The sequence below is a fragment of the Leptonychotes weddellii genome, chromosome 6 (assembly GCF_054177405.1).
Source record: "Leptonychotes weddellii isolate Sample4059 chromosome 6, ASM5417740v2, whole genome shotgun sequence".
Lineage (NCBI taxonomy): Eukaryota > Metazoa > Chordata > Mammalia > Carnivora > Phocidae > Leptonychotes > Leptonychotes weddellii.
The window spans coordinates 47,047,486-47,070,590 of record NC_138374.1 but is presented as its reverse complement, the minus strand read 5'-3'; the positions used below and the strand labels follow the sequence as shown (position 1 = coordinate 47,070,590).

The window sequence follows — 23,105 nt, the reverse complement described above, 5'->3', positions numbered from 1 at the left end:
GGGGGGTACTAAACAATAAAACTATAAAGTTCTTGAGAAATTTCTATCTAATGTGATTATTTTATCTTTGTATATTTTTTAAGCAAAGAACCCTCCATATACTCTTTACCCAGATGCCAATCTTTTGTACATCTTTAGTTGTATCTCTGTATTTTTCTTTTTTCCCATGGTTATGAGAAGGATGAAAGCAAATCTCTTTTGTGTAGATTATGGCATGCATTTAAGGTTTATTCTGTTTTCCTCTTTTTAGTTATGGTCTTACCTTTTTTACATCCTTCTAAATCACCTTAATCCTTAAGGAATTAGGCAAACTGTAAATAAAATACTAATAAAACTCAAGCAAATTATCCTAGATTATGATTTGGGAATACATAGATCCTAAATATAAGAGAAAAATCGTAAGCAAAACTTCCTCAAGTGATGTTTACTGAATTAGAAAGGACTGTTGCTTTTATGATTAATCTGAATTGGTGTATTCTGGGACACCCAAAGATTCCTGTACACATGTATTACCTGTATGCTTCCAAAATTATACACGTAAAGCATTTGTACTAATGAACAATGACTACCAAGAAAAATTTCAGGACTATACGTAAGATACATTTCATATACGACACTCAGCTTTTTCTGTATCCTTTGTGTTGTAATTTCTGGGAATTTTTATCTTTGTGAGAACAGGGGAGAGTGTGCTCTTTCTTAGTGAATTAAAATAAGAATTTATAAATTCATGAATGATACTATTCTAGAGTTTTCTGTATATTTGTTTCCATCATACCTTGAAAGAATATTTCATGAACTTTTAATCATTTTTACTCGAGATACAGAAACAGCAGTTCAAAAAATAACATCTTTAGAAATGTACTTATATTTAGGGGCACCTGGGAGGCTCAGTTCGTTAAGCATATGACTCTTGGTTTCAGCTCAGGTCATGATCTTGAAGTCATGAGATCGAGCCGCCGTATCAGGTGTAGAGCCTGCTTAAGATTTTCTCTGTCTCTCCCTCTGCCCCCTTCCTGTCCCTCACGCGCATGCACTGTTTCTCTCTGAAAGGGAGCGGGGGGAACACCTGAGTGACTCAGTTAAGCATCCAACTCTTGATTTCGGCTGGGGTCCATGACTTCAGGGTTGTGGGATTGGCCCCACATTAGGCTCCACACTCAGCAGGGAGTCTGCTTGAGGATTCTCTCTCTCCTTCTCCCCCTCCCCTGCTTGCACACTCGCTTGCTCTCTCTCAAATAAATAAATCAATCTTAAAAAAAAATGTACTTAAATTTAAATGTTTTGTATACCTAATCTCTATTAAAGGCTTTGTGCCTGGTACTTTTCTATGTGCTGAAAATACAGGAGTGACCAAAAACATTAAAAATTACTAACCCCAGGGAACTAACATTTTAGTGGGTAAAGACTTGAAACAAAATATATAGTATATTATATGATAATAAGAACTATGGAGAAAAATAAAACAGAAAAGGAGGCTACAGAGTGCTGGGGCTTGGAGAGAGGGGCTACATTTTCAAATAGGACTATGAGGGGAAAGTCTTACCCAAAAAGGTAACATTAAAGTAAAAATTTGAAGACGTTAAAGGAGCCAGTCGTGCACATATTAAGGAGAAAAACAATCCAGACACAGGGAATAAATAGCAAGTATTAAGGCTCTATGCTAGGAGCATAGCATATTTAAGAAACAAGGAGGCTTCCTGAAGCCAATATTACACTATGTGTTAACTAACTAGAATTTAAATAACAACTTGAAACAAAACAAACAAAAACAAATGAAAAGGAAACAAGGAGGCTAATATGGCTGGAGTGGAGTGAGCAATGGGAAAAATAGTAGGAGATATAATTATAGAAGGAAAAAGTTGAGGGACATATTGAATAAGACTTTATAGGCCATTGTAAAGACTTTATTTTTTTACTCTGAATGAAAAAAAAGACTTTAGAGGGCTTTTTGTAGAGGAGAAAAATAACCTGATTTACATTTCAGTGGGTTAATCTGGCTGCTATGTGGACAAGGAACTGAATGAGGCAAATATAAAAGCAGGGAAATCGGGGCACCTGGGTGGTTCAGTAGGTTAAGCATCTGCCTTCGGCTCAGGTCATGATCCCAGGGTCCTGGGATTGAGCCCCATATCAGGCTCCCCGCTCCAAGGGTAGCCTGCTTCTCCCTCTCCCTCTGCTTGCGGCTCCCCCAGCTTGTATGTGCGCGCACTCTCTCTCTGTCAAAGAAATAAATAAAATCTTTAAAAAAAAAAAAAAAAAGAAGTAGGGAAATCAATTTAGAGACCATTGCAATAATTCAAGTGAGAGATAGGTAGACTAGATTAGGTCATTAGCAGTGGAAGTGGTAAGAAAGAGCGATTAGATTCTGAATATAGTTTGCAACTAGGTATAAAAGAATTTCCTGTTGGATTGGAAGTAAGGTATGTGAGAAAGAAATAAGTAAAGATGGAACTTCTGTTAACTGAGATGAGGGAAATGGAGAGAATTTGATCTAGTTTTATATAAATTATGGGAAGTCTTATTCTCATAGCCCAGTATCCTGTGGCTAATATAGTCCCTTGTCCATAGTGAGTGATAGGATTGACTAATTTAATATTTCTCTTTGTCTCAGACTTGATTTGGACTTAGACTTTGATACACTTATATATTTATAATGAGTGAATTGATTTCTTTTTAAGTTCATTGATTTCATTATTTATATTATAATGAATTATGAAGCACATTAATGGAAAGACAACTTGAAGTGGTTTTCTTTCCTAACATTTTTAAAAAGCATATATAATGTTTTTGTCTCACTAACATATTTGTACACCCTCCCCCTTCTTGGCAAACTTGTTTGAAAGTATAGTGTTACATGTTATGTCATGGCCATGCTGGTGCACATGTGTTCAGTGCAGTTCATAAATGGAAGCAGCTGGTTTCCTGTGCAGTTAAGAGAAGGCATGCACACAGCTGAGGTCTTCGAACTTCAGAATTCATTAGATTCAGTTTCTGTCCTATGTAATCATGCTGTGATTTCAGTTAGTACAAATGTGTAACAAGCTACCTTAATGGCTTGAAAAAATGATTTTGTTTCAATAGTTTAACTGCTAAACCTGGTTAATGTTCTTTCCCTCTTCCTTGTCTGGACTCACCCATCCTACCTCTTAAAAAAGAACATTACACCTATAGTCTTAGTTTTATACTCAATTCTGAAAAGACCTTGGCAAGGGAAAAAAAGTTATCATCTCAAAGGGAAAAGCTGAATTCATACACAGGAACTGCAGGATTACTTTGGCGTTTTACTAGTCCCTTGTAACACTAGCAAGTCCCATAAATACCTAATGGAAAAACAGCAGAAAATGAGATCTGCAGCAGCCTTTTGAGATCGAATTTATGTTGCTGAACATTTTTTTGAGGTTGAGTGTAAAGGTCAAAAGAAAGTGGATAGATTAAAGTTGCTGATTTTTGCAAACTTAAGGCCACGTTTAAAGGTTTCTCTTTCTATAGCAAGAAAATTTCAAGATAAATGGCTTTGCTTCATTAGCTGAAATGTCAGATCTTCATTTAATATGTTACATGAGACATCTAGTGATTTAGTAGTATTTACATGCAATAAATAAAATCCTCAATCCAATTTAACAAATCTAGATAAAGAAATTAATTTATGAAATTGCAGATCTTCCTAAGAAGAGTAAAATGATAAATGAATATATATGGCTGTATTACTCTGTATATATATATATTTTTTGAGATGATTAATTTTAGATACTTTTGGAAAATATAGAAGGAAAAGATATAGATCAAAATTTTATCTTTTGTAAGTATAGATTATTGATTGATCCAGCAATGTAATTACCCACTTCTTTTTTTTTTTCATTTATTTTATCTAGTATACTATTTCAGTGAAGGTAAATGACCTCAAAGAAAGAACAGTGGCTATCTTTTAGCATTAAAATAAAATTCATGGGTACTTTTATTGGTCCCTTCACCTTCTGAATAACCTAACACTGTATCACTGTTGTAAGTCTGTATCAAAGAAACTGTGAGTTACTACGGTACTTGAGACTTGGTGCAGTGAAAAACAGTGAACTGCCATTTCTGGACACCTCTATCTTGAGTTGATAGTACATAAAGTCACAGCAAGTGTTAAACTGAAGTTATGGATTATTTATATCTCCCAGGCTTCCCTTTTGTCTTTGATTTCACAGTCCAGATTGCCAGTCATTAATACTCAGAATCCAAAAGAATGAGGCAAAATTTTTTTCTTACTACATTCAGTGCTGCATTATAATAACTGGAAATTATCCAGATAATTTCATAGTAGAATAATAATATATTAAATCTTTTCTTTTTCATGGTAGTTAAAAATGAATAGAAAAACTATACATTTTTATCTCTAGGAAGTAGGTTATAGATAACTTTTCACTCTGTTTTTCTCTATTTGAATTTTTCATAACAAATATTTCATAATGACAATATTAATTCTCATTGTTCATTTTTATTTACCACTATATATTAAAGTTTATCTTGTAGTGCCTCAGAATCACGATTTATATAAAAATTTATTTTTGCGTGATAGCTGAGTTTGCAATCTCTGTTTATTGAATAAGGTAACTGTCATCTTTATGGAACTAGACAGAGGTCACATACCTCATTAGTCTCTGACAGGCAGTTTCGAGCTCAGGTACTATCCCATCTTTTTTCCCTTATACCACATCTCCTCATTAGTTCTCACTACACTGTATAGGCAATTTCCTCCTCTTAACTTTTTGTATTTTATTACACTGTTAAAGTACAACTATACTTCTCTTCTCAAGTGCCCTTTTCCACTCAGTACTGTTTCTATTCAAGGGTCCCAGGTGGTCAATGATTCTGACTGGGAAGAGGGAGAAGGTGGTCTTATAGCTAGTGGTATTAAAAGGCCCTTAGGAAAGTAGATAGATGTACAGTTATGACTCTTAAAGAGAGCCTCCCTTCACCTTCTCAGACAAAGGCTGTGCCTTAACTGACTTACTACCATTCTTATTTTTGAGGCCACTCAATAGGGATGTCTTTGGAGTATTTTTGATGTTTTTAAGGTGAGAAACTCAAAAGTGAACAAAAAATTCCTTTTATTTTTTTTTGATGGCCTTTAGTTTACTTTTATTTTTTTAGTTTTTATTTAAATTCCTCAGTTAATATACAGTGTAATATTAACTTCAGGTGTACAATATAGTGATTCAACACAATTTTAATAAACTTATGTTCTCCAAACCTTCATATCTAGTGATTTTTTCAAATATGACATTGCTGTCATGTCGATTTTTGATAATTGTTAATGGACTGGTTTTTAATATTTAGATAGCTATAGAGGCAGCAGTAAAATTTATGATATATATTCTGTGCTCATTGATAGAGCCTTCATGAAGGAGTCTGTATTGTGTATTAGGTAGAGCACTAGATGGCAAATCAGGTTTCAAATATTAATCATAGTTTTGCTGCTAATGTTCAAGTTTAATAAATGTTCTGAGCCTACACTTCTCCTAAAATTGGAAGACAAATAGATTATTTTTAAAGTCTCTTCCAGCTCTAAAAACCTATAGTTTTTTGAACAATTTTATTATGGAAAATATGAAATCATAAAAATACATGAAATATCATATTGAACCCTTGTGTGCCCATTACTCACTTTTATATGTTTTTACCACATTAAAAAAGGCAACTGTGAGCTGATGCGTGTATTAACTAACCTTATTTATAGTAATCATTTCATAATATATATGTATGTCAAATCATGTCATGCAACTTAATCTTACACAATGTTACATATCAGTTATATCTCAAAGCTGGAAAAATGTATCAATATGGATAGTGGATGTTTATTTAGTTGGGGGGTTATAATCCAATACTCCACTAATTTTATTGCTCAGATATTGGCTTTGACTATTGGGGAGCTCTCTCAGGCTGGCTTCTGTATCCTTGTGACGGTCCTCTTCCCTTTTTAGCTCTTCTTTACCTTTTGGTACTTACCATACCTCAACGTGTTTATTTTTCCATTTCCGTATTTCCCGGTTCCATTTACTGAAGAATGATATTTAAAAACCAACATCTGGACATCAGGTTTGCTACTAGTTGTCATTGCTTCTGGGTTCTCTCAGCAAATAGAGCTAGGAAATACATTTATGTTTATTTGCTCAAGTATTGCACACATAGTATATTTATTTCTAGTACATATGTGTGTGTGTGTGTGTGTATGTGGCATTTCTTTTTGCTTATTTGTAACTTTTTTCTCTTATATTGAGAAAGCTGGTACTCATTGACATATATTGACTTTACTTGTTCAACCTTGGTATACCTGCAAAGTAGTTTCAAAAAATTGCTATGCTCATATTCCTCTAATAAACAAATTTACAAATTAAAGTACAGTGTTAATATACAGTTCTTTTTTTGTCTTTAAGCTTATAGTATCTAAACAAAGTACTTTTTGTTCAATTTAAGTTAACTCCTTTCTTCCCTACCACCTGCAATAAAATTGTATCATACATATGTAATATAGTTAGACTAATTTGTCACAGTTGGTATTCGGTCCTAGGTTTTCCCAGCATCCTAATTGATGTTTTAACATTTGCATTCCCTAAAAGTAACTCATTTTGACATACCATTCTCTAGGTTTTAACAAATTGTCATAGATACACCAGTGCAGAGACATACTATTACCCTAAAAATTCAAGAGTATGGCTCCTTTATAGACAACCTTTATCCCCAACCACAATCCCTGGGAAACAATTAGCTTCTCATCTCTATAGTTTTGTATTTTCCAATGTCATTTAAATGAAATCATCCTACAATATGTAGCCTATTGGAGCTGTCTTCTTTCTCATAGCTAAATGCATTTCAGATTCATTCATGCTGTATGAATCAAGAGTTCATGTTTATTGTGTAAAGTATATTTTGGGAGGCTGAATTCTGTCATTTTTATGCTTTATGTTTTATAAGGTTTTTGGTTTTTTTTTAATCTTTTGCAATGGTCTCGCCTTCCTTTGGTTCATGTTTGTGTTTCTTCCAATAATTTATAAGGCTTGTGTTTTTATTCTAATGATTACCTTTAGATTTGTAACTTTATATAAAATAAAACTTTTTAAGATATTAACTATAGATTCTTATGAGGAATTCTTCATTCCTTTTTCTTTCAAAATGTTTCTTTCCCTTTATACTTCAAAGTATACTTAGAACTGCAATTACATGACTTCTCAACTTTTCAGAATCTCTTTGACCCCAGGCTATAAAAGATAAGGAAATCTCATACTCTCTTACCTTCCTCTCTCAATTACTGTATTTTATATATTTCTTTATTGCCCTCGTTTATAACATTTACATTCTGTTCTATAACGATAATCACTCTGACCCACTCACACCTTTGGGTCTTATTCTTAACAGTTAAAAACATTTGTTGCCAAGCCTTTTATAATAATTAAGTCACTTCACCTCTGTTTTTGCTAAAGTTTATTCTCAATGATTTCCTCAGAAAGCCACATAGAAACTATATACCCCGAAGTCTTTTATGTTCAAAAGTTTTATTATTTCATTTATACTTCATTGACAACGTTAGTCAGATATAAAATTCTTAGCTAGATTTCCCTTGAGATGATAAGCATTGCTTCATTGTCTTGTGGCTCTACGTGATGCTTTGAGTAGTATGAGCACTCACATGTATTTCTTTCCTCTTCATTGGTAACTCTGTTCTCTTCTCTAGCTTCACTTTTCTACCACCTGATAGATATATTCCTTGTTTTATTTCTTTGTTGTCTGTCTCTATCCAGCCAATGCCAAATTAATAATAAAGGGATATGGTCTAATTTGTTTACTGCTGAATTCTGAGAGTCTAGGTTAGCTACTTAGCATATACCTAATAAACATTTGTTGAATTATTGAGAATAGACTGATTCTGTCCCATCCTCCGTCCTTATAAGTTACTTATCTTTTTGCTGGTTCACCAAAGTCTTCATTTTGTGATTTGAATTCCTTACCTTTACTAGGGTATGTCTTGTTCTTAACTGTTACATGTCAAAGTTATGTTCTTTCCAGCTACAGACTTAGGTTTTATTTCTACAGAGTTTTCTCAAATGTATCTTTGTAACAAGATTGCAACTTCAGGGGGTTTTTTTGTTGTTATTGTTGTTCCCATTGGCCTGGTTTATCTTTATCTCTTCTAGCTACTTTGAATGACTCTGTTTGGGTGTCTTTGCTATATAGCAGAAAGTTTAGTGTTTCTTCCTGAGGCAATTTGAAAATTATTTTCTTTCAGGAGAACGTGGATGGCTCTTTCAGTTAAGCATCCAACTCTTGATTTCGGCTCAGGTCCCGTGATATCCGGCTAGGCATGGAGCCTGCTTAAGAGTCTCTCTCTCCCTCTCCTTATGCCCCTCCCCTCTCCTTCTGCCCCTCCCCCCACCCCATGCATCTGCATGCTCTCTCTCTCTAAAAAAAAAGAAAGAAAAGAAAAAAGATACTTTCTTTTAATAGGCAGTGATGTATTTATAAAGCCTCACTCTGTCAACTCTGTCATGTTATTCTATGTGATAATTACTGAATGTATTATGTATGCTGTTTTTCTCTCCATGTGGTGTGTTTTCTTTGCTGTTTTTATTTTGAAAGGTTTTTGTATCTTTTCCACTGTGAACTTTTATTTATACCTTTTATAGTACCCTTATTCCTCTTTTTTCTTAACATTTTACTATCAAGTTTTAAATGGTATCCTTTGATCCCCACTTACTACCTATACTTTAGTCACTGATGTTATTCTACTTGTTTCTTTCTCCCTTCTCAGTTTTTAAATTACATTATTTCTGTTTTCTCAGAGTATATAATATTTATAAACGATCCTTCCTTCCATCATTTTAATTTATAATTATAGTTCTATAATTACATATAGTGAATCCTCATCAACAGTCCTTGGAGTTTTCCCCAATTATCTCTTGCCTGAGTGAAGCTTATCTTATAATAGATTATTCAGGAAAGGGGCACATGTAGATACTATTCCCTGTTTTCTTTTCTTTTTCTTTTTTTTCTATAACTTATATTTGAAGGACAGCTTGGCTGGATACAAAATCTTTGACTTTATTTCATGAAAGTATTGCTCTTCATTTGTCTTCCGTTGTATATTGCTCTTGAGAAGTCTAATACCAGCTTAATTTTTTACCCTTATGAATAATTATATCTTTTTGCTTAGAGGCTCTGAGAATATTTTGTCATTAAAGTCTAATAATTTTACCAGGATTTGTCTCACATTTTATTATTTGTGGCCCGTTTTCCTAGGTATACAGTCTTAAGTCTTTTAAATATGTAGATTCAATTTTCTTTAATTTTGGAAATTTTTCTGGTATTTAAAATACTATTTCTATCCATTTGTTTTATATTTCTTGGGACTATTAACTGTGCATATGTAGGATCTTCTTTGTCTGTCTTCCATGTCATCCATTTTCTCTCTGGTCCTTTTTCTTTTTTATCTCATTTTTATTCTCTTTGTTGTTTGCCTTAATTTCTTTAGTGTCCAGTATTATATTTTCATTTGAATATAATCTCTCTTGGACATTTTGTAATTTATTTGTGCAGTAGTTTTACCTTTTTCTTTCATTTATTCCCTGAATTCTTCACCTTAGTAAAGCTGAAGAAATGATAATGTGTTGTTTTATTTGCTCTCCTTGTTATTGTTGCTTATTGAAAAGATATGAGTAGAAATTTCACTTAAGGTGAATGCAGTTATCTTCAAATACATTTTTGACTATTTTTATTATCTATTTTATTACTGTAATTTAGGAATATCATTGTTATCATAGATTTACTTGTTTTGTGTTTATACGTTTTTTTAAAATTCTGCACTTATTTATTTTAAAAATATTCTTTTTTAAAAGCAGTTTTAGGTTCACAGCAAAACTGAGAGGAAACTACAGAGATTTCCCATATAGCCCTGCCCTCACACAACCGTAGCCTCCCCCATTATCCACATCTCCCAGCAGAGTGGCTCATTTATCACAATTGATGAACCTACATTGACACATCATAATACCCTGAAGTCTGTAGTTTACAGTAGGGTTCACTCTTGGTGTTGTATATTCAGTGGGTTTGGACAAATGTATAATGGCATGTATTCATCATTATAGTGTCATATATAGTATTTTCACTGCCCTAAATATCCTCAGTGGTTTTCTGCCCATTTCTTACTAACTTATTTTATTTCTTCCATTAATTCCCAAATAATTTTGCTTACTCTACCCACCCCATCCTGCCTCTATTTCATTTACTATATTGTTACCAATGTCTTTTGTCCATTTCTATTCTGGTTTTTTTTCTTTTACATTTCTCCTTGAACCCAGGTTATATATCCCTTGTTAATATATATAATTGTATCTTCTCCATGCTTTCATATCTTTGATTAATAGGGATCTTTTCTTCCTGAAATTTGTCTATATGTATTCAGTTATGAAATTTTGTATGTTCCATATAAAGACTAAATGTCTTTCATGTGTCATTTATTTTGAGTTTCATTTTCTTTTATCTCTGTACAGCTGGTCCCTTTTGATTTTTCTGTGTTTGAAGAAGGTGTGTTTTTTTCCCTAAGCCATTTTACAGGAAGTTCATATAAGGAAGGGGTTAAGAATGTGTTCCATAATAGCAGGATTTTTCCTTATCATACATATGCATCAGTTTATTTAATGGTCTGACTACCATAACACAAATATAAAAAGTAACTTTATGTTTTCTTGTCACTATCCTCAAGCACGTTATATCACATTTCCTTTTCATTAAACTTTGGTGATATCTAGGGAAAATTTGCCATAGTTTCTAGTGACTTTCAGCTAGTGATGAAATGCTCTTATTTCTGGTTATTAAATTTTAAGTCTAATATCAAAAATATTCTTATAATACATTCATAAAGTGAAAATTTTAGTGTCATTTAAAGTGTCAGTTCTTCCTACACATAGCCATAAAGCAATGCCATTCCAATGAACATGCAAATAAGATTCTTGGGAACTTTACCATAAGTTTCCATGGAATGGCAAAAAGCCAAAGTAATTAAGATACTCCTGAAGAAGCACAATAAGGGGAGGTGGTACATATCCTACCATATGTGCAAATATTTTACAGTTGTGTTATTTAGACAATGCACTATTGACACAATGATAGAAAGACTTTTGAAATAGTTGGGGAGGACAAAGAGACCCCCCATACATAGTAACTTGGTTTATGAAAGAGCTAGCATTGCAAACTCAGTGAAGAAATAGTTGATTATTCAACAAGTGATGCTGGATAATTATTCTTTTATCAAGAAAAAAACAAAACTGAATTCCTATTGTATACCATACACAAAAAACAATTTCAAGTGAACTGTAGATCTAAATATTTAAGTTAAAGAGCTTCTTGAAGGTAACACTGAGGAATATCTGTATATGACTTTGGTGGTAAGGAATGATTTCTTGAGAAGGACACCAAAACATAAAGGAAAAGATCGTTTTAAAGTTTAACACTTCCAAATGCTGCCCGGATTAAGTTTAGTAACTCTTACATACTTTGGAAAACACTATTTCATTATTTGTTAAGGTTGAAATATGAATTCCTTACAGCCCAGTAAATTTTGTTACTTTTGGACACTAATTGTATCTGATATCTGGAACTTTATCTCATGAGTCATATACAAGAGCTCTGTACAAAAAATTATAAACATAATGAAAAATTATAAACATAAACTTAAAACTTAAATAAACAAAGATACATTTTTAATGTTCATGGGTTAGAAGACTCAATCTTGTAAAGATCCAGTATCAGTGCTCAGACTGATCTGTAGATTCAGTGGAATTCTGGTAAAAATCCTAACAAGTAGCACTGTGTGTATGTGTAAATTGACAAATGGATTCTTAAATGTTTTTGGAAATTCAAAGAATCATTAGTGTTCAAGACCCTCTTAAAGACAAACAAGATGAGCACACCTGGGTGGCTCAGTTGGTTAAGTGTCAGACTCTTGGTTTCGGCTCAGGTCATGATTGCATGGGTGGTGAGATTGAGCCCCACATTGAGCTCCACAGGGAGTCTGCTTGAGTTTCTCTCCCTCTGCTCCTCTCCCCACTCACTCACTCTCTCTCTGAAATAAATAAATCTTTAAAAAACAAACAAACAAAAAAACAAGATGGAGGAAGTTAATTGCCTGTCTATAAAGAGCAACAAAATTATAACAAAAGTAATAAAGATATTGTGATAGTGGTACTACGATAAATAGTGGAAGAGAGTAGAGAATCAGAAGCACACCCACAGATTCCAGTCTTCCATTTTGATTAGTGTGTTGAAGCTGATGATACATGTTTTAAACAGAAGCTGCTTTCAATACATTTTTAAAACTTTATCATAAATATGTGTATATTCCTTTAATCAAAATCTATTGCCTTGAGAGACAGCGTGATGTGGATTATGCCCTTTGAGATTAGATCTGAGTTTAGGTCCTGGTTCAGTCATGCACTTACTAGCTACTTGTCAAAAGGTAGTTATTTAACCATTCTGGTTCTTAGTTACTTTATCTGTAAAATGAAATAATAAATTTTTCTTCTCAGGATTTGGATGACAATTAGAAATAACAAATGTAATCCTGCCAGCACAGGCTATGCCCTTGATAATGCATCCTTGTTATTACGTTTCTCAGGAACAATAAACACTTTTTATTCCTGATAAGAATTCACATTTCACATCGCTTCTCGGCCTTTTGGCTAAGATCAAGTGTAGAATTCACATTTCACAAATCTGTGATGCAGTATTTATTATATTTAAGCTTATCAAGTTGTGCCTTATGTCATGGTTGCCGTTGGATCTTTTTTTTACTATGTGGAAGTCCTTATTCAGAATGCTTCCTAATCAGGATTAGTTTTGCAGTTTTAGAAGAGCCCTGTTGTTGCCTTATATTCTTTTTTTTATAACACCATGTTATATTCATTTCGGGGGTACAACATAGTGATTTGACAACTTTATGCTGTATTATGCTCACAAGTGTAGCTATATCATCTTTCACCATGCAATACTATTACAATGTCATTGACTTTATTCGTTGTTCTGTACCTTTTATTCCCATGACTTAATCATTCCATAACTGGAAGCTTGTATCTCCCACTCCCCTTCACCTATTTGGCCTATCAACCCAGACCCCTCTCTGGCAACCATTAGTCCACTATATTTACAGGTCTGATTCAGCTTTTTGTTTGTTTATTCATTTGTATTTTTATAGTTTCCACAGATGAGTAAAAATCATATGGTATTTGTCTTTCTCAGCCTAACTTATTTCACTTAGTGTAATATCCTCCAGGCAGGTCCATCCAAGCATCTCAGATTGTTGCCTTATATTCTTAAAGTGGTTTTATGAATGTTGATTATCATAGCTTGATGAAAAATTAAAAGCTCTCAAAATTACTAATATTCTTGAAAATAATGCAGTTTGGTTTAGAAAAGGGTTAGGTGTAAATATTTTATAGTAAGCCCCTTTTTATAGTATTTTTTAGTAATTAAACTGATTGGAACCTAATTTTTATACATGCTAAAGGTATTATTTGCTATTAAGAATATTTTCTTGTATGAATTTATGCTTCAGTTTAGGAAGGAGTAGTTGTTAGAAAAGATAACAATATGACTTATAGGCTAAAATTGTCCAGATTTATAGCCTGATTCCACCACTTAGCAAATGTGTTATCTTAGATGAATCATTTGCCATATCTGACCTCATTCCTCAAATATCAAATGGGGTATTCTTCTAGTTTTATGGTTTTAGGCCTCACATTTAGGTCTTTAATTTTTTTGAGTTTATCTTTATGTATGGTATGAGAAAATGGCCCAATTTCATTCTTTTGCATGTAGCTGTCCAGTTTTCTGAGCACCATTTGTAAACTATCTTTTCCCATTATATATTCTTGCCTCCTTTATCATGGATTAATTAACCATATAAACAGGTTTATTTCTGGGCTCTCTATTCTGTTATAATGATCTATGTGTCATTTTTGTGCAGGTACCATTCTGTTTTGATTATTCTGGCTTTGTATTATATCTTGGAATCTGGGATTGTGCTACCTTCACATTTGTTCTTCTTTCTCAAGCTTGCTTTGGCCACTCACGGTATTTTGTGGTTTCATACAAATTTTCATATTATTTTTTCTAGTTCTGTGAAAAATACTGTTGGGATTTTGATAGGGATTACATTAAGTCTGTAGATTGCTTTGGGTATCTTGGTCATTTTAACAATATTGGTTCTTCCAATCCATGAGCATGGAATATCTTTCCATTTGTTTGTGTCATCTTCAATTTCTTTCATCAGTATTTTACAGTTTTTGTATTACAGGTCTTTCACCACCTTGGTTAAGTTTATTGCTGGATATTTTATTATTTTTGGTGTAATTGTAAATGAGATTACTTTCTCAGATGGCCTTTATTATGTTGAGGTATGTTCCCTCTAAACGTACTTTACTAAGAGTTTTTATCATAAATGGATGTTGTAATTTGTCAAGTGCTTTTTGCATCTATAGAAATGATCATGTGGTATTTATACTTTCTCTTGTTAATGTGATGTATCATATTGATAGATTTGCAAATACTGAACCATGCTTGCATTCATGGAATAAATCCCACTTGACATTGGTGAATGATTCTTTTTAATGTTCTTTTGGACTCAGCTTGCTAATATTTTGTTGAGGATTTTTGCATCTGTGCTCATCAAAGATATTGACCAGTAGTTTTCTTTTTTTGTAGTGTCTTTATCTGTTTTTGGTATTAGGGTAATGCTGGCCTTGTAGAATGAATTTGGAGTTTTCCTTCCTCTTCTATTTTTTGGAGTAGTTTGACATGAATAGGTATTAACTCTTCTTTAAATGTTTTGTAGAATTCACCTGTGAAGCCATCTGGTCCTGGACTTTTGTTTGTTGGGAGTTTTTTTATTATCATTGCTAGTAATTGGTCTGTTCAAATTTTCTATTCATGATTCAGCTTTGGGATGTTACATGTTTCTAGGAATTTATCCATTTCTTCTAGGTTGTCCAAATGGGATATAATTTTTCTTTTTTTTTTTTTTAAAGATTTATTTATTCATTTGAGAGAGCGAGAATGAGAGAGAGTACATGAGAGGGGGGAGGGTCAGAGGGAGAAGCAGGCTCCTCGCCGAGCAGGGAGCCCGGTGTGGGACTCAATCCCGGGACTCCAGGATCATGAACCGGGGCCGAAGGCAGTTGCTTAACCAACTGAGCCACCCAGGTGCCCAATTTTTCATAATATTCTCTTATAATCCTTTGTATTTCTGTGGTGTTGGTTGTTATTTCTCCTCCTTCATTTCTCATTTTATTTATTTGAGTTCTCTCTCTGTTTCTCTCTTCGTGTTTCTCTCTCTCTCTCTTTTTTAGTAAGTCTGGCTAAAAGTTTATCAATTTTGCTGATCTTTTCAAAGAACCAGCTCCTGGTTTCATTGATCTGTTCTGTTGTGTTTTTAGTCTCTATTTCATTTATTTCTACTCTAATCTTTATTATTTTCTTCCTTCTATTGGCTTTGGACTTTATTTGTTCTTCTTTTTCTATCCTTTAGGTGTAAGGTTAGGTTGTTTGACACTTTTCTTGTTTCTTGAGGTAGGGCTTTATTGCTATAGTCTTCCATCTTTGAACAGCTTTTGCTGCATCCCAAAGATTTTGGACCATTGTATTTTCATTTTCATTTGTCTCCATGTATTGTTTATTTTCTCTTTGATTTCTTGGTTGACCCATTCATTGTTTAGTAGTATGTTATTTAACCCCCATGTATTTGTGTTCTTTCCGGATATTTCCTTGTGATTGACTTCTAGTTTCATACCATTGTGGTCATAAAATATGTATGATATGGTTTCAGTCTTTTTTAATTTATTGAGACTTGTTCTTTGGCCTAACATTTGATCTGTTCTGGAGAAGGTTCCTATGTGCTTGAAAGGAAAATTTCTTTCAGATGAAATTTTCCGATAATATCTATTAGGTTAGAAAATAGGCAGTGATTTCTTTGACACCAGCTGTAGAAACATTTTTCTAGATATGTCTCCTCAGGCAAGCGAAATAAACGCAAAATTAAACTATTGGAACTATACCAAAAGAAAAACCTTTTGCACAGCAAAGGAAACCATCAACACAACAAAAAGACAACCTACTGAGTAGAAGATATTTGTAAATGATGTATTCAATAAGTGGTTATATATAAAGACTTATACAACTCAACACCAAAATGGGCAGAGGACCTAAATAGGCACTTTTTTGAAAGAAGATAAACAGGTGGCCAACAGACACATGAAAAGATGCTCAACATCACTCATCATCAGGGGAATGCAAATCAAAACTACAATGAGATGTTACTTCACACTTGTCACAATGGCTAAAATAAAAAACACAAGAAACAACAAGTCTTGGCAAAGATGTGGAGAAAAGGGAATCCTCATGCACTGTTGGGAATGCAAACTGGTACAGCCACTGTCAAAAACAGTATGGAGTTTCCTCAAAAACTTAAAAGCAGAACCAGCATATGATCCAGTAATCACACTGTTGGATATTTACCCAAAGAATACAAAAAGACTAATTCAAAGCAATATATACACCCCTATGTGTGTTGCAACATTATTTACAATAGCCAAGATACGGAAACACCTCAAGTATCCATCCATAGATAAATGGATAAAGAAGATGTGGGGTGTGTGTGTGTGTGTATATATGTATATATATATAATGAAATATTACTCAGCCATAAAAAAGAATGAGATACTGCCATTTGCAACAACATGGACAGACCTAGAGTTATAGTGCTACATGAAATATGTCCATGAGAGATACATCCTGTATGATTTCACTCATGTGTGAATTTAAGAAACAAAACAAAGGAAAACAAAGAAGAAAAACACTCTTAAATACCAAGAACAAACTGATGGTTACCAGAGGGGAGGGAGTGAGGAGGGGTGGAAATAAAGGGTATCAAGAGTATACTTCCCTTAAAAAAAAAAAAAAATATATATATATACACACACACACACACACACACACACACACACCTTAATGAGCACCTCATAATGTATAGAATTGATGAATTATTATACTGTTCAACTGAAACAAATATAGCACTGTATGTTAATTATACTTTAATTTCAAAATATATCAAATAGGGTAATAATAGTACCTATCTCTTAGGGTTTTAGTAATGATTAAATGAGTTAATATAATTGGAGTACTTAGGAAGGAGCCTGGCACATATAATACTCTAGAAAGTATAGCTGCTGCTGTCGTTACAGTTCTTGATTTTATTACCTGGATCTTTGCTAATTGAGTAACAATGTAAGATGGAACTACCATTGAGTTCACAGTGTCATAGTTTGAATCACAGAGAAGATAATTACACATTTTATAGTAAGAAAGTTCATATAGAACACTTTGCTTATATGTGGGGCACTTGGGTGGCTCAGTCAGTTGGGCATCCAACTCTTGATTTCGGCTTGGGTCATGGTCTCAGGGTTGTGAGATCGAGTCCTGCATTAGGCTTATGCTGGGCATGGAGTCTGCTTGGGATTCTCTCTCTCCCTCTCCCTCTGCCCCTCCTTCCTCTCTCCCTCTTTCTCTCTAAAAATATAAAAATAAAATGAAAAAGAACACTTTGTTTATATGCTTTATCATCTTTTCAATCATATTGAGTTCTACAATATAAAAGGTAGATTTCAGGTCAAAAGACACATTAGAATATACTTAGGAAAAAGCTTGTATGATAAGCATAAAAAAAATACTACTCAGATAAATTCAGCAAATTTGTATCAGTAAAGGAAGGTCATCAATTTTGGGTAGAGATTAGAGCAGTGAGGAAAGGAGACTTATTCCCAGCTGAGATAGTTAATGACTTGAGGAAGAGTGCAGATACCTTTAGTATGTATGTTGTATATTCAGTGGACTAGACTGTGTATGTGTAAGTGTGTGTGTGTGTGTGTGTGTGTGTGTACATATATGAGAAAAAATCTTTGGAATGTTTAAATTTGAATTAAATTCTGATGTTATGAAATCATTTCCCTCCACACAGTGTTTTTGATAGCATTTTTTGAAATAGGGATATATCTGGTTCTAAAAATGCTGCTATGAACTGTGCCAGACTCAGAGCAGGATGGGATAATTTTCTGATTACGTTCCAGTTGGATCACAGTGTGATGGATCAACCTAAGTTCTGTGTATAACTACTAAATGCTAACTCACAGAATTAAACCAATTTCCATTTTATCCAGTTAAAATGGAATGCACAGAATTTTTTTAGACCTAAGACACATTATTATATCTAATTTACTGAAACCACTAAATGTCAGGTAGAGAAAAGTCTGTGTAAGTAGGAATAATACAGTGGGATTTGAAATGCTTTTTTAAGAAATTCTGTAAAATCATGTAAAATGATTTGAGTTTTATAAGTTTGTTAAATCACAAATAGCCCACATCATTTTTAACTTAATATAATAATATTTGAACCCATATTTTTGAAAGGATTAGAGCATTTTTTTTTAAAGATTTTATTTATTTATTTGAGAGAGAGAGAATGAGAGAGAGCACATGAGAGAGGGGAGGGTCAGAGGGAGAAGCAGACTCCCCGTCGAGCAGGAAGCCCGATGCGGGACTCGATCCAGGGACTCCAGGATCATGACCTGAGCCGAAGGCAGTCGCCCAACCAACTGAGCCACCCAGGCGCCCCGAAAGGATTAGAGCATTTAACCAATACTTCTGAAAATGAATCATTTTGCCAGTCATAATCTATATACTTAAAATTCCTTCCCTTTATTCTTTCTTTTCAAATTTCTTCTTTTCCTTATTCTCAATTTGGAAAGTATTTCAATAAGTAAAAAAATTAGCATGTTTTAAATGTTTTAGAAGAGATTTTCCAAATTAGATAAAAATGTTTGAGGAAATAAAAACTTCTTTATGCATTCATTGCAATATTGATTTTATCAGTGTGTTTCTGTAAAGATACTTAAATACTAACTCTAAATAGGTTCAACATATGGTATATATTATGTAATTAATGATAACATAGAACTATGTTAACCCACAAAATATTGCCGGGGATTTACCAACAGCCACAAATTTAATTATACAGAAGAAAATTGCACTTGAAAATGTAGTCTTTTGTCTTTTTACATTCTTTATATCTAGATGGTACCATATTATATCCCAGTGCAGCATATGATCTCTAGAATACGTTGCCACAATTAGAACAAAGCTTCAGAGCCTAACTTAAGCTTTAATGGTTATGGTTATTTCCATAATGCTAGAGAAAAATAAATCTTTGATCCAGTATTCCAGCTTCAGTCTCCTATTCAAAATAATCCAAAAGGCCAAAGATTTCAATACCTTTCATCTCTGCCTAATAACACAGTTCTTTTCAGTTGGTTGATGTTTGTCTTAGTTTTCTCCTGGTGGTGGGATTCAAGAAGATGATCCCAAAACTTCTTTTGCTTGAAACTTCCATTGATTTTCTCTTAGTAACTCACAGATTGCAACTCAGGGTAGAAATAGTGTTGTACACACTCATGTATCAGGTCTTAGATTAGATTTGTATCTGTACATCTGTGATTATTTTAATTTTTATCTTTTATTTATAAGAAGAATTATGTATTTCTCAGTGGAATGGAATGTCATCTTTTTATTTCAAAAATGTGATACATTGAGTCACCCAAAATAATGACCCTATAAAATTCTAATAGTAAGATTTGATAATATGCAAGCATTCATCAATTAAATATTAAATACTGTATCAGCTTAAAATGGACACAAGAAAAAATCTGTTATTACTACTTAAGCTATTTATAAAAGTCTTGATGGTTTTAATTTGAGATAAAGATCATACAATGCCTTTTTTCACTATCATCCTGAAATTCCCTTCATCTCTGATCTGTGTTGAATACTTGGTTTCTAGAATTCCATGGATTCTTCCTTAGTTAAATTCTTATTTTGAAGGTACACATCCTCTGTCAACTTTCTGAGAGAGAATACAAGAGAGATAAATATTTAGAGACCTAAATATTTCAAAATATCACCATCATTTATTCTCACTCTAGGTTAATAATTTCGCTGCATATGGAATTCTAGGAAGAAAAATCCATTTGAACTGTGCAATAATTGCTGTATTATATTCTAACCTCAGATGTTGCTTTTGAGAAGTCTTTTTTTGCTAACCTTTGTGTGTGACCTGATTTTTTTTTTCTAAAAGCATTTACAGTCTTTATCTCTGGTTTTCTAAATTTTCCTGACCAATAATAATGGTCTTTTCATTTGTTGTGTTAACTATTGGTTCCTATAAATCTAGACAATAAGGAAGTTCTGGAGAATTTTTTAATGTCATTCTTTTCTAGTTTTCATCCAACTTTTTGTCCTTTCCTTTTGGAACTTTCATTAGAAATTTGATTTCTTGGATTGATCCTCTATTTTTCTTATTTTTCACTTGATCTTTTTCTGTTTTTCTGTCTTACTGGAATTCCCTTTTTTGTATTTTCACTTTTTGTTAGAGACTCTCTCAAATATCTGGTAATGCTGATTGTTTATATTTTGGAGTGATACACTGAATGAATACCTGATTAGACTTGCACAAAATGAGGCTTTTTTGAACTTCTTGGGGCATTTGAATAAAAAACAGCTTTTTCATAGGAGAGATCATTTGAAAGTCTTCTTCAGGGCTATTTAGTTTCTCCAGAGAAGATGGGATCCTCCAATATTCTGCTTGACTGAACTTAAGCCAGAATACTAGTCAGGAAAAGGGTTTGAAGGGCTATTTGGTATATAGATTTTCACATAACCATGCCGGCCTATTTTCAGCACTTGGTCTTGAACTGTGTTTTCCTTTATGCTTGGAGTTCCTGAGCTTGAAACTTTTCCAGTGCTTTCCTAGCCTGCCTTCTTTCCATTTTCTTGCAGAGGTAAGGGAAGGATATTTGTCTGGCTCTATGGGGTGTGAATGGAAATCTGAAAGTTTACTCTTAATCATCTTCCCTAATTTTCAGCCCCAGTAGATACCTGACACTTTCGTTTTCTGAACTTCCCAAGGTTATTTGGGTGAATAAGCTTGTTTCTTGTTGGAATTTGTACTTCAGTGTCTTTTACTCTGCAAATCTTGTCACTGCTTCTCCATGTACTTTCTGCTGTCAGATATTAAAATCCATGATTGTCAGTGTCTTCTAGTTTTGTTTGTAAAGGAGTTTTGTTTTAGTTTCTCATTCTCTGTGTTATTTTGAGGTGATTTTTGAGAAGAGAATGTGTAGAAATATCTATACTCCAGCATCAGAAATGCTATCTTAAAACCAGCTCTACATCTTTTAATTATTTCTCATTAAGATCTATCAGTAGTTAGAAATAATTATAATAAATGAAGTTTTCCTTAATCTCTGACTTTTAAATAATCTAATCCATTTAAATAAGTATTTAAGAATCAATAATATTGGAGCACCTGGGTGGCTCAGTCATTAAGCATCTGCCTTCGGCTCAGGTCATGATCCCAGAGTCCTGGGATCAAGCCCCGCATTGGGCTCCCTGCTCTATAGGAAGCCTGCTTCTCCCTCTCCCACTCCTTCTGCTTGTGTTCCCTCTCTCGCTCTCTCTTTCTCTCTGTCAAATAAATAAATAAAATCTTTAAAAAAAAAAAGAATCAATAGTTTTATGGTCTGAGATAGCTAATATTCTATTTGATTAGAGCAAAAGTGTGGCATTTCTTTTAGCAGCATTTCTAAATAAAAATAGCATACTGCCAACATATGGCCAAAAATGAAGATTCATCTCATTTCTTACACATTTATTAATCACCTACTATTTGCCAGAAACAGTGGTATTTGTTGCTCATTGAGCAAATACAGCCCTTCTTAAAGACAAGAGAAATGACTTTTTGAATGTTCTCAGTTCACTCATCAAGTTTGCCTGTGAAAAACATGATTTTGTTTTTAAATTTTAAAGAAGTGGTCTGTGTTTATTAGGAAGAGGTTTATATTTATATTTTTGTTTTAGTGGTTACCTTTATACTTAAACATTTTTTAAAAAGATTTGCTTATTTGAGAAAGAAAGAAAAAGAGAGAGAGAGAACAAGTAGAGAGGAGGGGCAAAGGGAGAGGGAGAAGCAGACTCCCACTGAGCAGGGAGCCCGATGTGGGGCTCGATCCCAGGACCCTGGGTTCATGACCTGACCCAAAGGCAGACTCAGACACCCCTACTTACATCTTTTTAAATGATCTTTTCTAAGTCCCCTGTTACTTACTTAACCTTTTACTGTCTGGTTTGTCTGTTTGGGTTGGTATGCTTTAACTCTCATCTATTGTGTATATAACAGCCCTTTATTTTATTCTGTTTCCTTCTGTATCATTTTTAGTTACATTTACTTACGTTATTATCTTTTTATCCTAACAAATAAAATTTGTACCATATAATCTTCTTTTCCTAACATATAAAATTTGTACCTTACTCTTTTACCCTTACCTCTATTTTTATTTTAGTCATAGATGTACATGTATATATTTTTAAATGTTTACCATCATTTCAAAACTCCTCCTCTAACAGACTCCTCAAAACAACTCATGGGCACAGAATTACCTAAGTTCTATGTATTGAAATCTGTTTTTCTAGTCTTTATATTTAATGGAAAGCTTGTCTGGATATAAAAATCTTTGGTTTACTCTTCCTTTGAATTTTTAAAAAATTTGCTGCTCAGTTGTTGCCTTGTTTCATATGTTGGTTTTGAAAAGTCTAAAACCAGTCAAATTATTTTGTCTTTATAAATTATTTGACTGTTGTACCTGAAGGTCTGGTTTTTATTCTTGAAATATAATAGTTTCACTCTGATACAGCTACAGGTTGCTCATTATGGGTTTATTTTCCCAGGTATCCAGTGGGCCCTTGCAGTGTCTAGATTCAAGTCTTTCTTATTCTTTAAAAGTTTTTTGGGATATTAGTTTTAAATATTAACTTTGTTCCCTTGTATTTTGGGGGAGGGGGGTACTCAAACAGTATGAATGTTATTCCTCTTTTCCCTGTCTTCTATTTCCATTATTCTTCTCTGACTCTTTTTACCTCCTTATTATCTCATTTTCATTTTCTTTTAGTTTCTTGCCTTTCTTCAGTGTCCCTTA

The 23,105-nt window shown here is 33.4% G+C and overlaps 1 protein-coding gene and 1 pseudogene across 5 annotated transcripts in view; both read left to right on the top strand.

Annotated features, from left to right (window-relative positions):
* Nucleotides 1-23,105, top strand: part of ADK (adenosine kinase) — a 488,918-nt gene that overhangs the window by 282,980 nt on the left and 182,833 nt on the right. The gene's annotated exons all lie outside the window — the stretch shown is intronic.
* Nucleotides 12,694-12,819, top strand: LOC115941003 (U2 spliceosomal RNA; annotated as a pseudogene).